Genomic DNA, 12,997 nt, shown 5'->3' with positions numbered 1-12,997 from the left:
ATTGTAGTCATTTGATTTAAGGTGATATACTGTTTGCATTGGATGCTGTTAATATTGGTCTCCCCCTTAAAGGTGAGGTACTGGCAGCCTTCAGGGACACTATAAGACTACAGGGTAGAATCTGTACTGCCTCAGCTCCATACCGCTAGATGACAAGACACACAAGCAACATGAAAAAAAAAAAAAAAAAAAAAAAAAAAAACCAAGGGAACAAAGTGCCTCAAACAAACAAAGGTGTTCCAATAATAGAATCTATATGCAACACAGTAGAAGAAATGTCAGATAAGGAGTTTAGAAAATACATAGTTATATTGATCTTTGAAATAAAGGATGGTATTGGAGAAAAAAACAGGAAGTGAAAGATCACTTCAATAGAGGCAAAGATTATAAAAAGGAATCAAGCAGGAACCCTCAAAATGAAGGAAACAATAAAAGAAATTAAAATTTTAATGGAAAGTATCACCAACAGACTAGATCACTTGGAAGACAGAACCTCAGACAATGAAGACAAAATATGTGTTTTTGAAAATAAAATTGACTGTACAGAGAAGATGGTAAGAAACCATGAACAGAACTTCCAAGAATATGGGTAATATGAAAAGACCAAATTTAAGATTTATTGGCATAGAAGAAGGTGTAGAGATACAAACCAATCTTTTCAATTACATATATTAGAAAACTTCCCAAATCTAAAAAATGAAATGGAAACTCAACTACAAGAGGCTTTCAGGACCTCACATGTACAAAATTACAGCAGACCCACACCAAGGCACATTATAATGAGAATGACTAACATACATAATAAAGATAGAATTTTAAAGACTGCAAGAGGAAAAAACCAAATTACATATAGGGGGAAACCAATTGGGATCACAGCTGATTATTCAACCCAGGAGATCCTGGAAAAACATATATCAAGCTCCAAAAGAAAATGGATGCCAACCAAGAATTTTATATCCAGCAAAATTAAACTTCAGATTTGAAGATGAAATAAAAACCTTTCATGATAAACAAAAGTTAAAAGAATTCCCAACTAGAAAGCCTGTACTACAGAACATTAACAGCAAAATATTCCATGAGGAGAAAAAAAAAAAAAAAAAGTCACAGGAGAAACTATGTCAAGTTAAAAACCAAAAATAAACCAAAATGACTGGGTATACAAATCATATGCCAATAATAACCCTGAATGTTAATAGCCTAAACTCATCAATCAAAAGACATAGACTGACAGAATGGTTTTTAAAAAAAGACTCAACAATATACTGTCTTCAAGAGACTCAACTCCTAGGAAAAGATGTCCACAGACTAAAGGTGAAAAGTTGGGAAAAAACATATCATTCACATGGACGGTGTAAACAAGCAGGGGTTTCCTTCTTCATATCAGACAAAGTGGACTTCAAACCAAAGTTAGTCAGAAGGGATAAAGAAGGACATTGCTTACTACTTAAGGGAATCATAAAACCAACAAGACATAACAATCACAAATATATATGCCCCAAACAATAGAGCATCTACATACATCAAACAAACCCTTCTCAATTTCAAGAATAAAATAGACTACAACACAATAATACTGGTGACTTTAACACAACTCTCTCACCACTGCATAGATCCTCCAAACAAAAAATAAACAAAGAAACTATAGAATTAAATAATACAATCAATAATTTAGACTTAACAGACGTATATAGAGTATTTCATCCATCATTGAGCGAATATACTTTCTTCTCAGCAGCTCATGGATCCTTCTCTAAAATAGACCATATGTTATGCCAAAAAGCAACTCTCAGCAAATACAAAAAAGTAGAAATCCTACCCTGCCTTCTATCAGATCATAATGGAATGAAAATAGAAATTAATGACAAAATAAAAAATAGAAGCTACTTCAACACCTGGAGACTAAATAGCATGCTATAGAATGGATAAAAGAAGAAATCAGGGAGGAAATAAAAAATACTTAGAGGTAAATGAGAACACCAATACAATATGTCAAAATCTCTGGAATGCTATGAAGGCAGTGCTAAGAGGAAAGTTCATTGCATTGTAATCAAACATTAAAAGAATAAAAAGTCAACAAATAAATGACCTAACATTATATTTCAAAGCACTAGAAAAAGAAGAACAAATCAAAACCCAAAGCAGCAGAAGAAAGGAAATAATTAAAATCAGAGCTGAAATCAATGAAATTAGAACAAAAGAAACAATTGAAAAAATTGACAAAACAGAAAGTTGGTTCTTTGAAAAAATAAGTAAAATTGATAAACCCTTAGCCACACCAACAAAAAGAGAGAAAACTCAAATTACTAAAATTCATGATGAAAAAAGGAAATATCATGATGGACACTACTGAAATACAGAAGATAATAAGTAACTATTTTGAAAATTTATACTCCAATAAAATAGAAAAACTTGAAGACATTGACAAATTTCTAGAGACATAATGATCTACCCAAACTGATGCAGGAGGGCATACACAATTTAAACAGATCAATTTCAGGCAATGAAATAGAAGATGCCATCAAAAGTCTACCAATCAAGAAAAACCCAGGACCAGACAGATTCTCAACTGAGTTCTTCTATATGATCTTCAAAGAAGAACTAATACCATACCCCTCAAAATATTCCTTGAAATAGAAAAGGAGGGAATCCTTCCAAACTATGAGGCTAGTATCACCTGATACCAAAGCCAGACAAATACACATTAAGGAAAGAAAACTTCAGACCAATATCCCTGGCGGACATAGACACAAAAGTTCTCAATAAAATTCTGGCAAACTGTATACAAAACATATTAAAAAGATAGTGCACCATGATCAAATGGGGTTCATCTCAGGGATGCAAGGTTGGTTCAACATACAGAAATCAATAAACATAACATATCACATCAATAGACTTAGAGACAAGAATCATATGATTATCTCAATAGATGCAGAAAAAGCACTTGACAAAATATAGCACCTCTTCATGTTCAAAACACTAGAAAAACTAGGGATAGTAGAAATATACTTCAACATTGTAAAAGGCCAACATCATTCTAAATGGAGAAAAATTGAAAGTATTCCTTTTAAAAACTAGAACAAGACAGGGGCACTCTCTTTCACCACTTCTATTCAACATCATCCTTGAATCTCTAGCCAGAGAAATCAGACAGACAAAAGAAATTAAAAGAATATGAACAGGAAAAAAGAACTCATACTATCACTATTTGCCAACGGCATGATTCTATATTTAGAAGATCCAAAATATTCCACCAGAAAACTTCTAGAGCTCATAAATGAATTCAGTAAAGTAGCAGGATATAAAACCAATACCCATAAATCAAAAGCATTTCTATACATAAGTGATGAATCTACTGCAAGAGAAATTAGGAAAACTACCTCATTGACAATAGCCTCCAAAAAATAAAATACTTGGGAATCAATCTAACAAAGAGGTGAAAGACCTCCACAATGGAAACTATAGAACAGTAAGAAAAAAATTGAAGGTCTTAGAAGATGGAAAGATCTCCCATGTTCTTGGATAGAGAGAATTTTATTGTCAAAATGGCCATACTACCATAAGTGTTATACAGATTCAATGCAAATCCTATTAAAATCCCAATGACATTCTTCATGGAACTAGAAAAGGCAATCATGAAATTCATTGGAAAAATAAGAGACCCAGAATAGTCAAAGCAATCCTTAGCAAGAAGAGTGGAGCCAAAGGCATCACACTACCAGACCTTAATCTATACCACAGAACAATAGTAACAAAAATGGCATGGTATTGACACCTAAATACACATGTAGACCAATGGTACCAAATAGAAGACACACAGACAATCCCTCATAAATACAGTTATCTCATATTAGACAAAGGAGCCCAGGATATACATTGGAGAAAAGATAGCCTATTCAACAAATTGTGCTGGGAAAACTGTGCTGGAAATCCATAAGTAACAAAATGAAATTAAACCTGTCTCTTACCCTGCACAAAAATCAACTCAAAGTGGATCAGACTTAGGCACTAGAACAGAGATCCTGCACCTAATAGAAGAAAAAGTAGGCCCAAATCTTCACTATGTTGACTTAGGAACTGATTTCCTTAACAAGACTCCTAAAGCACAAGAAGTAAAATTAAGGATCCATAAATGGGATGGATTCAAACTAAAAAGTTTCTTCTCAGTGAAGGAAACGATAACATAAAGAGGGAGACCACAGAATGGGAGAAAATCTTTACCACATGCACCTCAGATAGAGCACTAATCTCCAGGATATATAAAGAACTCAAAAAACTTAACACCAAAAATACAAGTAACCCAATTAATAAATGGGCTAAGGAACTGAACATACACTTCACAGAAGAAATACAATCGATCAACAAACATATGAAAAAATGTTCATCATCTCTTGCAAGTACAGAAATGTAAATCAAAACTACTCTAAGATTTCATCTCACTCCAGTCAGAATGGCAATTATCAAGAACACAAGCAACAATAAGTAAAAAAGAAAAATAAGAAACAGGTACACTCATACATTGCTGGTGGGACTGCAGATTGGTGCAACCATTCTGGAAAACAGTATGGAGATTCCTCAGAAAACTTGGCATGGAACCACCTTTTGACCCAGTTATTCCACTCCTCGGTTTATACCCAAAGGAGTTAAAATCAGTACATCATTGTTTATAGATGCTCAATTCACAATAGCTAAGCTATGGAACCAATATAGGTGCCCCTCAACAGATTAATGGATTTTCAAAAACATGTGATATATACACAATGGAATATTACTCAGCCTTAAGAATAAATTATGGCATTTACTGGTAAATGGAACCACAGACTATCATGCTAAGCAAAATAAGTCAATCCCCCAAAACCAAAGCCGAATACTCTGTCCAATATGTGGATGCTAACCCACAACAAGGGAGGGTGAAGAGGGGAAGAATAGAAGTCCATTGGATTAGACAAAGGGGAACGAAGGGAAGAAGGGGAATGGGAATAGGAAAGATGGTAGAATGGACAGGACATAACTTTACTGTGTTCGTATATGTATACATGACTAGTGTAACTCCACATCATGTACAACCACGAGAATGGGAAATTGTTTTCCATGTATGTATAATATGTCAAAATACATCTGCTTTCATGTATATCTAAAAAGTACAAATAAAAAAAGAAATTATAAAAAAAGAAAGCTATGATAGTTGTTTATCTTAAACACCTCGGGGTAGTAAGAACATATCAGACAAATGAAACTAGCAGAAAAGCATTTTTAGGGTAAAAGTGTATCACTACATAATAATAAAAGGTTAACTAAATAAAAAGCTATAATAATTCTAAATTTGGTAGAACAAATTACCTCAAAATATATAACGCAGAAATATATGTATGTGTGTGTAACAAATCTTCCAACATGTGCCTCTTAGTTATTGATAAGTCAATCAAGTAAATTATCTAGAGGGAGCTGCAGAGGAGAGTCTCAGTGCTGGGGAACCAGCAAAGAGCTTCAAAAGCATTCCATGAGCCCAAAGGGAGAGCCTTGTCAGTTCCAACCTGGCACATAGAGCTCTGAGCCATCTTACCATGGGTCAGTCAAGTGAAGACTTTCCTATATCCCTAACAATTCCTCCCCTTGCTTTGACCTTGAAGGAAAAAGAGATCAAGATCAGGGAGAGGAAATGCCAGCAGGGGAAGGAATAAGGATAAAGTGCCCATTTTTAAGGAGAAAAGCTTTACCCTCCTGTTATGGTCTAAGCTATAAGGGCAATGACCAAACAGGCTCCATTTTATCCTAAAACTCCATGTCATGTAAGAAATGCTTCTCCCATGAGAAAACTCCACATCTGTACCTACCAACAGTTGCTTAGCATATGGTAGTTCCTATACAATGTAAAATTGTTCTCTTCTTGGTTCCCGTTTTTCTTGGGCAATGTACTCTAACCACATAGAATGTTAATGTTTGTCTAGACATTCTGTAAATTGTACTCAACTGTGTCATTTTGATCCATTTCCCCTTCTGCTTATGATTTTAGATCTCAAGATTTTTGTTTATGTTTTGGAATCATAGCAACAGTCACTTAGGATTAATGTACTGACATGGTTTACTTGTGGTATAAAAGGTGTGCTCTAACCCCTGGAGGTGGTCAGAGAATATAGACTGCCTTCCATCCTGACAGCTGGTGAATCTGAACTGCCTACTGGTGAATAAAGATGGTTCCATCTCCTGCTTCAGGATTGACTCAGTGTTGTATTGCAATCTTGCCATAACACTTTCGAGGCTCCAGTGAGATGCTGGTGCACTGGAGTCCTGAATCCTCTGAAGCACAGAGAGGTGCCCTCCCTCTCTAGTTGTGAGAGCTCGCTGCTTTGGGAGAGTCTGGACCTCCTGTGGTGACCAATTCGAGTCTGCCCATAGAAGAAGCTCTGATGCGACTCACATCTGTAAATCTAGAAGCTTTGAAGGAGGATATGGAACTGCGTGTGTTTGAAGGTAACTCATTTGTTCTCAACATTTGATTTGACTGTAAAGACTTACAGGTGTTCTGAGTGCCTGATTGTAAATCTTTCGAAGTGTATTAGGGGCTCTCCTCTGGGGGTGTATCAAGTGCTTGATTGTAAAGCCCAAAGGTGTATCAAGTGACAAGGAGTCTAACCAGACCCTGGGGTCAATGCCCAGAAGCTTTGGTAAATAGACCATGATGACGGTCTGGAGGCTGGTATTAAGTGAAGGAAAGAGTGTCTTGTGTTTTTATCTTGTCCTGTTGTTGTTTGTTCCCCTTTGTTTATGTTAATCTTCATCTCAGTTTGTTTCTGATGTTCTTTTCTACTGTTTGCCCTAGTGAGACTCTTTCCTTTTTTGACAGAACGAACTCATCAGTGAATCGCCAACCCACCATCCTTGGACTCAAGTCACACTCAGTGTCTTGTTAAATTCTTGACTTTTACCCTCCTTTTACTTCTGCCTATTATTACTTAATTGTTAGCCTTATCATGAAAAACCTAATCCAAACCTGGCCTGATTATCAAATGGAAAAAAATGTTTAAAAATTCCTATCTCACTAAGTCTTACATTGTAATGTAAATGGCTGCGCACAGGACTGGATTAAAAATGTTGGTTTAACTTCTCCCTGTTTGCAGCACAAAGAGAATAATTATTTCAGGACTCTCTTTCTTTTCCTCTCTTTCTCTCTTTCTCTTTTTCAGTCAGCCCCAGATAGCACATCCAGCTGATAAAGCTACAAAACGCCAGGCTAAAATTTTGAAGGCCACTATTGGAGGTGGCCCAAAAGGTTTTTAACCATGACAGATCCAAGAGACCAGAAAAACTGATTTAGAACAGGACCCCAACCTAAAGAAGACTGCTGTCCCATAGAGACCGTTGAAAGCAGACTCCCTTGCTGCCTTTGTCTATATTCCCTTAAAATTCTGTATTTTTTGAATCCATAATTTTGATCCAGCATGCCTAGGTTAATGTGTTTTTCAGATCAGACCTATTTTATCCAACTATAAAGGGTTTTTTTTAGCATTCTGCTTTGTTCAGAAGCCAATTTACAAGGGTTGACTCTAAATCTATAGGTTTTAAAAAGGCCTTTGTCTGTTTGTTTTGTATGTGTATGTAAACTGGTGTATTGAGATGTCTACATATGTTTGGCATCAAAATTGGCATATGAGTTCATAAATTAAAATTTAAAAAATGGATCCAAATACCTTTGGTTCACATGACTTGAAGGGTTCAATTTAAATCAGGTATAAACAAATAAAAGTAAAGATGTTTATAAAATGTCTAATGCCCATTGTTTCTAGGATTTTTTTCTTCAATAAGAAAGAGGTGGCTAATGCTGTTCAATACTCTTGCCTGATACCTTGGTGTTTAAAAATAAGTAAATTGGAATTTGACATATTTGAGATTAATTATAAATGTGTTTGTTAAAAACATCTGATTAATTTATAAAGTTAAAATGCTAATTATTAACTCTTAACTCTTTAAATTCCATAGGATAACATACTTAAACATTATTGGTGTTTTCATAAATTGGTAAATTTAAAAAGGCATCTAAAATTGCTTTGTGTCATCACTAAAAATAAGGTAACTCAGAATTAAAAGTTCCATAGGTATAGTTCTATATACCAAGGGTCCAAAATTTCAACTGTGTTTCAAAAAGAGTACTGTAAAGAATATATTTCATCTTATTAAAATGAAGTTATTTGTCTAAATTCAAAAATTTATAAAGGTTGTTTCAAAATGTAAATTAAAAAATTAAAGGTTCTAGATATAACAATATGTTTAGTAAAAGGAAAAGAGAAATGTTTCTAGGTAAGAAACATTTTATGTGGTAAAGTAGAGTTGTAACACATTACAGTAAACAACAAGAGGGTCTAATTAAGTGATTAAAAATCTGTGTAAATAAAGGGTTAATTTTAAAAAGTTTGTGTGTACTAAGTTGATTACATAAAAGTAACCCAAACAGTTAAAGCTATTCAAGGTTGTTCTGTAAAGTCAAATATTAATGTACTGATATAAACCAAAGTTTAATCTATGAGTTAAAATAACAAAGATTTCTTAAGACATTAATTTGCTCTTAATATTGTGTCTGTTAAGTTTTATTCTCCAGAACAACTAGTCTTAAAGACATTAAGGTTCGTACAACTCTGGTTAAACAACAACTGTTATTTTAGAGTACTGTACTACATTACAAAGTCTAAATTTTCTTTAAAAACTAAACTTTCTTAATATATGAACATCAATGTAGTTGTGGTGCTATTACTCTTTTTTGTATATTAAGTGTTTTCATGTCTTCCAAGTATACAAGTCTTTAAAGTAAAAGGTTTAAAAGATCATTTTGTCAAGCTGGCATTCTCCAAACTAAGGTTGTCTGTAATTGTAATTTTTGACTTACAAGGATAACAAATTTTATTAAAAATTTATTTATATCATTTAATATTCTGGAACCAAACCTAAACCTTATGTTACCTTTTACATAGAGATAAAAATGTAAATATATTTCTAAAAGATAATAAGAGCCTGATATGTTTAAAGGTTAATAATGTAAAACATAAAAACATTTTGCCACTTTTCCATGCAAAAGGAAAGTTAAAAGCTCTCTCAGTCTTTCTTTGATTCATGTTTTAGATATAATGTCATAGTATGTTAGCTAACCTTCATATACCTCAGAAAACAAAATATGTAAACTTTATAAAGTGGTATTTAGAAAAAGACAAAGATCAGTTTCAGAACTAGAACACCTTACCTAGGATTTATAAAGAGGCCCAACTTACCTGAGCTAAGGCTCTGCCACCCACCTTACTACATGTTAGAATGGCTCCAAAGTAGGCCAAACTTCAACTCATCTAAAGTTGTATTCAAAAGATTAATTTTTATTGTAAAAATTACTGTGACCTAAACAGGGGATATAATGTGTAACTCAGCCAAGGTTCAAGATTATGTACAAAGTAAATATGTTTTACTCATATTAAGTTAATTTAAAATATTAGGCCATCATATGTAGACAGATAGTAAAAAAAGGATAAAAATAACTATAAAGTTACAAACATTAAAGCTAAAGTCCAGTATTCTTACTTTAAGACTAGTAAGACTGACTTGCAGGATGTTTAAGACCAAGACTTAAAGATTAAGGTTAAAATAATAGGGCCAAGAAAACCAATATATGATTCTTGCCCTCTGAGTCAGCTTGAACCCAGGGAACAAGGGGAAGATCTTTACAACTCTGGGTCACATGACCTCCCAATCAGGGAGATTACTGGGACCCTAAAAAGAAAGCAATCAGTGCATATACTGCAAAAAAAGGAGAGTCATTGGAAAAGAGAGAGATCTCTGATGCTTCCAAGGGAAGCCACATGGTCAGTGAGACCTTGACCCATCCTAGTGCAGATGGCACTAGTGGAGCTAAAAGGCTGCTCACAAGTTCCCTAAGAGCGAACCCCAAGAGAACTAAGCTGACCCTTAACATTAGATAGGAAGAAGGTCAATTTGACCAGCTTGATCTTAAACACCAAGCAAAAACAGTTAAGACCAAAACACAGCCATTCCTGGACATTTAAAAAAACAATAGTTATTTTAATGTAACTTAAGATGTGCACTGTGTTAGCCCCCCAAGAATAAGTAAGATTGGAGGCAACAAAGGAGAGATTCTTAGGCATGAGTGCCTGATAACTATCAGGAGAAACTGCCAGAGTCAGAAGTTTTTAGTCAGTTTTAAGGCCTACAGATCTTCCTAACCTCCCACACAGGTAGGTTTAATCAATGTTTGCTGGTATGATTATCTAGCTTGAAGTAACAAAAATAAAGGGATCTCTAATAAACACAGAGGTCATGCCAATAAAAAGATATTTTACAAAAATCAGATGACATTAAGTAACTTAACTAAATGTTGTGTTTACATTCTTTATAACTCTGACAATGTTAAAGATTTACATTCCCGATAAAGGCCTGACCTCTCTGGCCTTGTTAGGCTTTGTTAGGCCTTGTTATGGGGACAACTTCTCAGTTCTTATACCTCCTGGTGAGAGATTATCAATTCATTGACATGTTTCAGATACTGCAATATTTATTTTGTATTAATTTCATTTCAGTACTCATGTCTTTTTGTTTCTCTCTCCCAGAAGCACCCACCCCCTGAAGACTTTAAAACCTGTTCTTCCCGAACCAGACTTTTATCATGGACCCTTTGACTGACCTGATTTCTAAAAGGGTACTCCAAACTGCTTTTCCCACCCCACATCACCCGCTCTCAGTTTGAGGCAGCAACAACGGTCATCACCTTTTCCCCTACAGCAGTAAGGAGTCACTGAAATTAGAAGGGGAAATGAAGCAAGAATTACAGGTAATTGGTAATTGGGTCAGAAAGTTGACTGGCTTGGGTCTGTATGTCAGTATATTAAACCAAAAATGGAGGCTGGCTTGAGTCCAGAAAGTTGGAGACTTCCTCTGGGGGATTAAATCTGCTTCTCTTCCAACCTATTGCTAGGTCTCTCCAACAGGTTTGACTTAAAGCTCATAAATTCCTTGGAGAGAACCAGCCCCAAGAGACTATTGATTTCCAACACCATCCAATCAAGAGACCAAGTCTATGTCAAACGGTTCCAGAAAAAATGACTGACACCCAGCTGGAGGGGACCTTACTCATAGTGTGGATTCATCACATTCAAGTCAAGACAACAAAAGTGACTCTTACAGAAAGAATGGACAGCTCTCAGAGACCACAACCACCCTCTAAAGATAAGACTGAAAAAATTTAATCATGTTTTTTTCTCTTGTTTGGACAATATTATAAGGCCCAAACTGCTAAAACAACCTGTTTCATCAGTCAAGTAAATATATATGCATGGTAATTACAACACCTTACCTATTTCAAAAGATAAATCAAGGGTTTGATTGTTTCTAGAAAAAGGGGGAATGTTATGGGTCAGGCTATGTGGGCAATGACCAAACAGGCTCCATTTTATCCTAAAACTCCATGTCATGTAAGAACCCGTGAGAAAACTCCACATCTGTACCTACCAACAGTTGCTTAGCATAGCTTGTTTGGCAACACAAATGGCAGTTCTTATATAATGTAAAATTGTTTTCTCTTTGGTTCCCATTTTTCTTGGGCAATGTACCCTAACTGCATAGAATGTTAATATTTGTCCCTCTAGATCTCATGATTTTTTGTTTATGTTTTGGAATCATAGCAACAGCCACTTACAATTAATGTACTGACATGGTTTACTTGTGGTATAAAAGATGTGCTCTAACCTCTGGAGGGGGTCAGAGAATACAGAATTGCAGTCTGCCTTCCATCCTGCCAGCTGGTGAATCTGGACCACCTACTGGTGAATAAAGATGGTTCCATTTTCTGCTTCAAGATTGACTTGGTGATTTATTGCAATCTCGCCATAACATTCCAAAGAGAATTAAAGAGATTAACATTGTATGAGGCATTTTTACTTTCTGATTTGAGAATGGGCTTGAAGTTTAAAGCTACCTTAGGAATTTTTATTACCTAAAAGTGAGTTGAGATGTTTTGGAGACTGTGAAGTTTTTCCAACCCCATTCATTGCATCTCAGAACCTTGCTTCCTCCTCTCTCACTTTCAGGACCTCATTATCTCTCTTTGGGGTTCTTTAATTGCCTACTAATGGCCTCTAGCTCCAGGCATGGCTCACTGTACTCCATCCCTAAGATGCCACTCTTGGGTGTGGCAATTTCTCCAGAACACAAAATGATCACTTCTCCTTCCAGCTAAACACTTGTGTGATTTTTCACTGCCAAGTCCAACTACCCAAGAGAAACAAGGCCCCGATGTAGTTGGTCTCTCGTGTCTATGTTTTGCCACTATGTCCCATGCCCCAACCACAATGAGCCCTTCATGACTCCCCACATGTAATGCATTCCCTTTTCTCTACGTAGGGCTCCCTTGCTCTGTAATATCTGAAATGACCTTTCTTTTCCCTTTCTTTTTTTCTGCCAACAATACTCCTAAAAAAGACTCAACATTTAGCTTCACTTCTTCTGTAAAGCCTCTCTTGATGGCTCCCATACTCCTGTGTTAAAGGAACCACTTCCCACTGGAGCACTCAGCTTGGGGAATGAATAATAGAAATGACCCTGTAAAAGCTATAGATGAGTTTTGGTTTGCCTTCAAAGATACCAGAGTCCTTTTCTGCTACCTTTTCCCTGGCCCCTTGTTCTTAGCATCTAGAAATCTCTTGTTTTGTTGTTGTTGGTTTGTTTCTAGGATGGGGATTGCATCTAGGGGTGCTTTACCTCTGAGTTACATTCCTAGTCCTTTTAGAAATATATTATTTTGAGACAAGATCTTGCTTAGTTGCTTAGTTGCCTCAGACTTATGATCCTCCTGCCTTAGCCTCCCAAGTTGCTGGGATTACAGGCATGGGCCACCTCACCCAGGTATCCAGAGACCTCTTGGTCTTTCTCCTCCTTATCAATCCTTATTATTTGAAGAGGAATTGGTTCCAGTGTTTTGCACTTGAATTTGTCTACATTCAGGCGCTTTTGA

General features: G+C 35.6%; 1 long non-coding RNA gene across 2 annotated transcripts; it reads left to right on the top strand.

Annotated features, from left to right (window-relative positions):
• The first annotated feature begins 6,131 nt into the window (after positions 1-6,131).
• Positions 6,132-11,835, top strand: LOC124980808 (uncharacterized). Of its 2 annotated transcripts, none has more exons than XR_007107875.1 (3): positions 6,132-6,468; positions 10,599-10,819; positions 10,977-11,835. It is a non-coding gene; the product is annotated as an uncharacterized LOC124980808 (long non-coding RNA). The 2 variants fall into 2 exon arrangements; XR_007107876.1 differs by having other exon boundaries at positions 10,964-11,835.
• Positions 11,836-12,997: the final 1,162 nt, after the last annotated feature.

The sequence above is a fragment of the Sciurus carolinensis genome, chromosome 3, assembly GCF_902686445.1.
Source record: "Sciurus carolinensis chromosome 3, mSciCar1.2, whole genome shotgun sequence".
Lineage (NCBI taxonomy): Eukaryota > Metazoa > Chordata > Mammalia > Rodentia > Sciuridae > Sciurus > Sciurus carolinensis.
The sequence above is the reverse complement of the archived record's forward strand: the minus strand, read 5'-3'. Positions and strand labels throughout refer to the sequence as shown.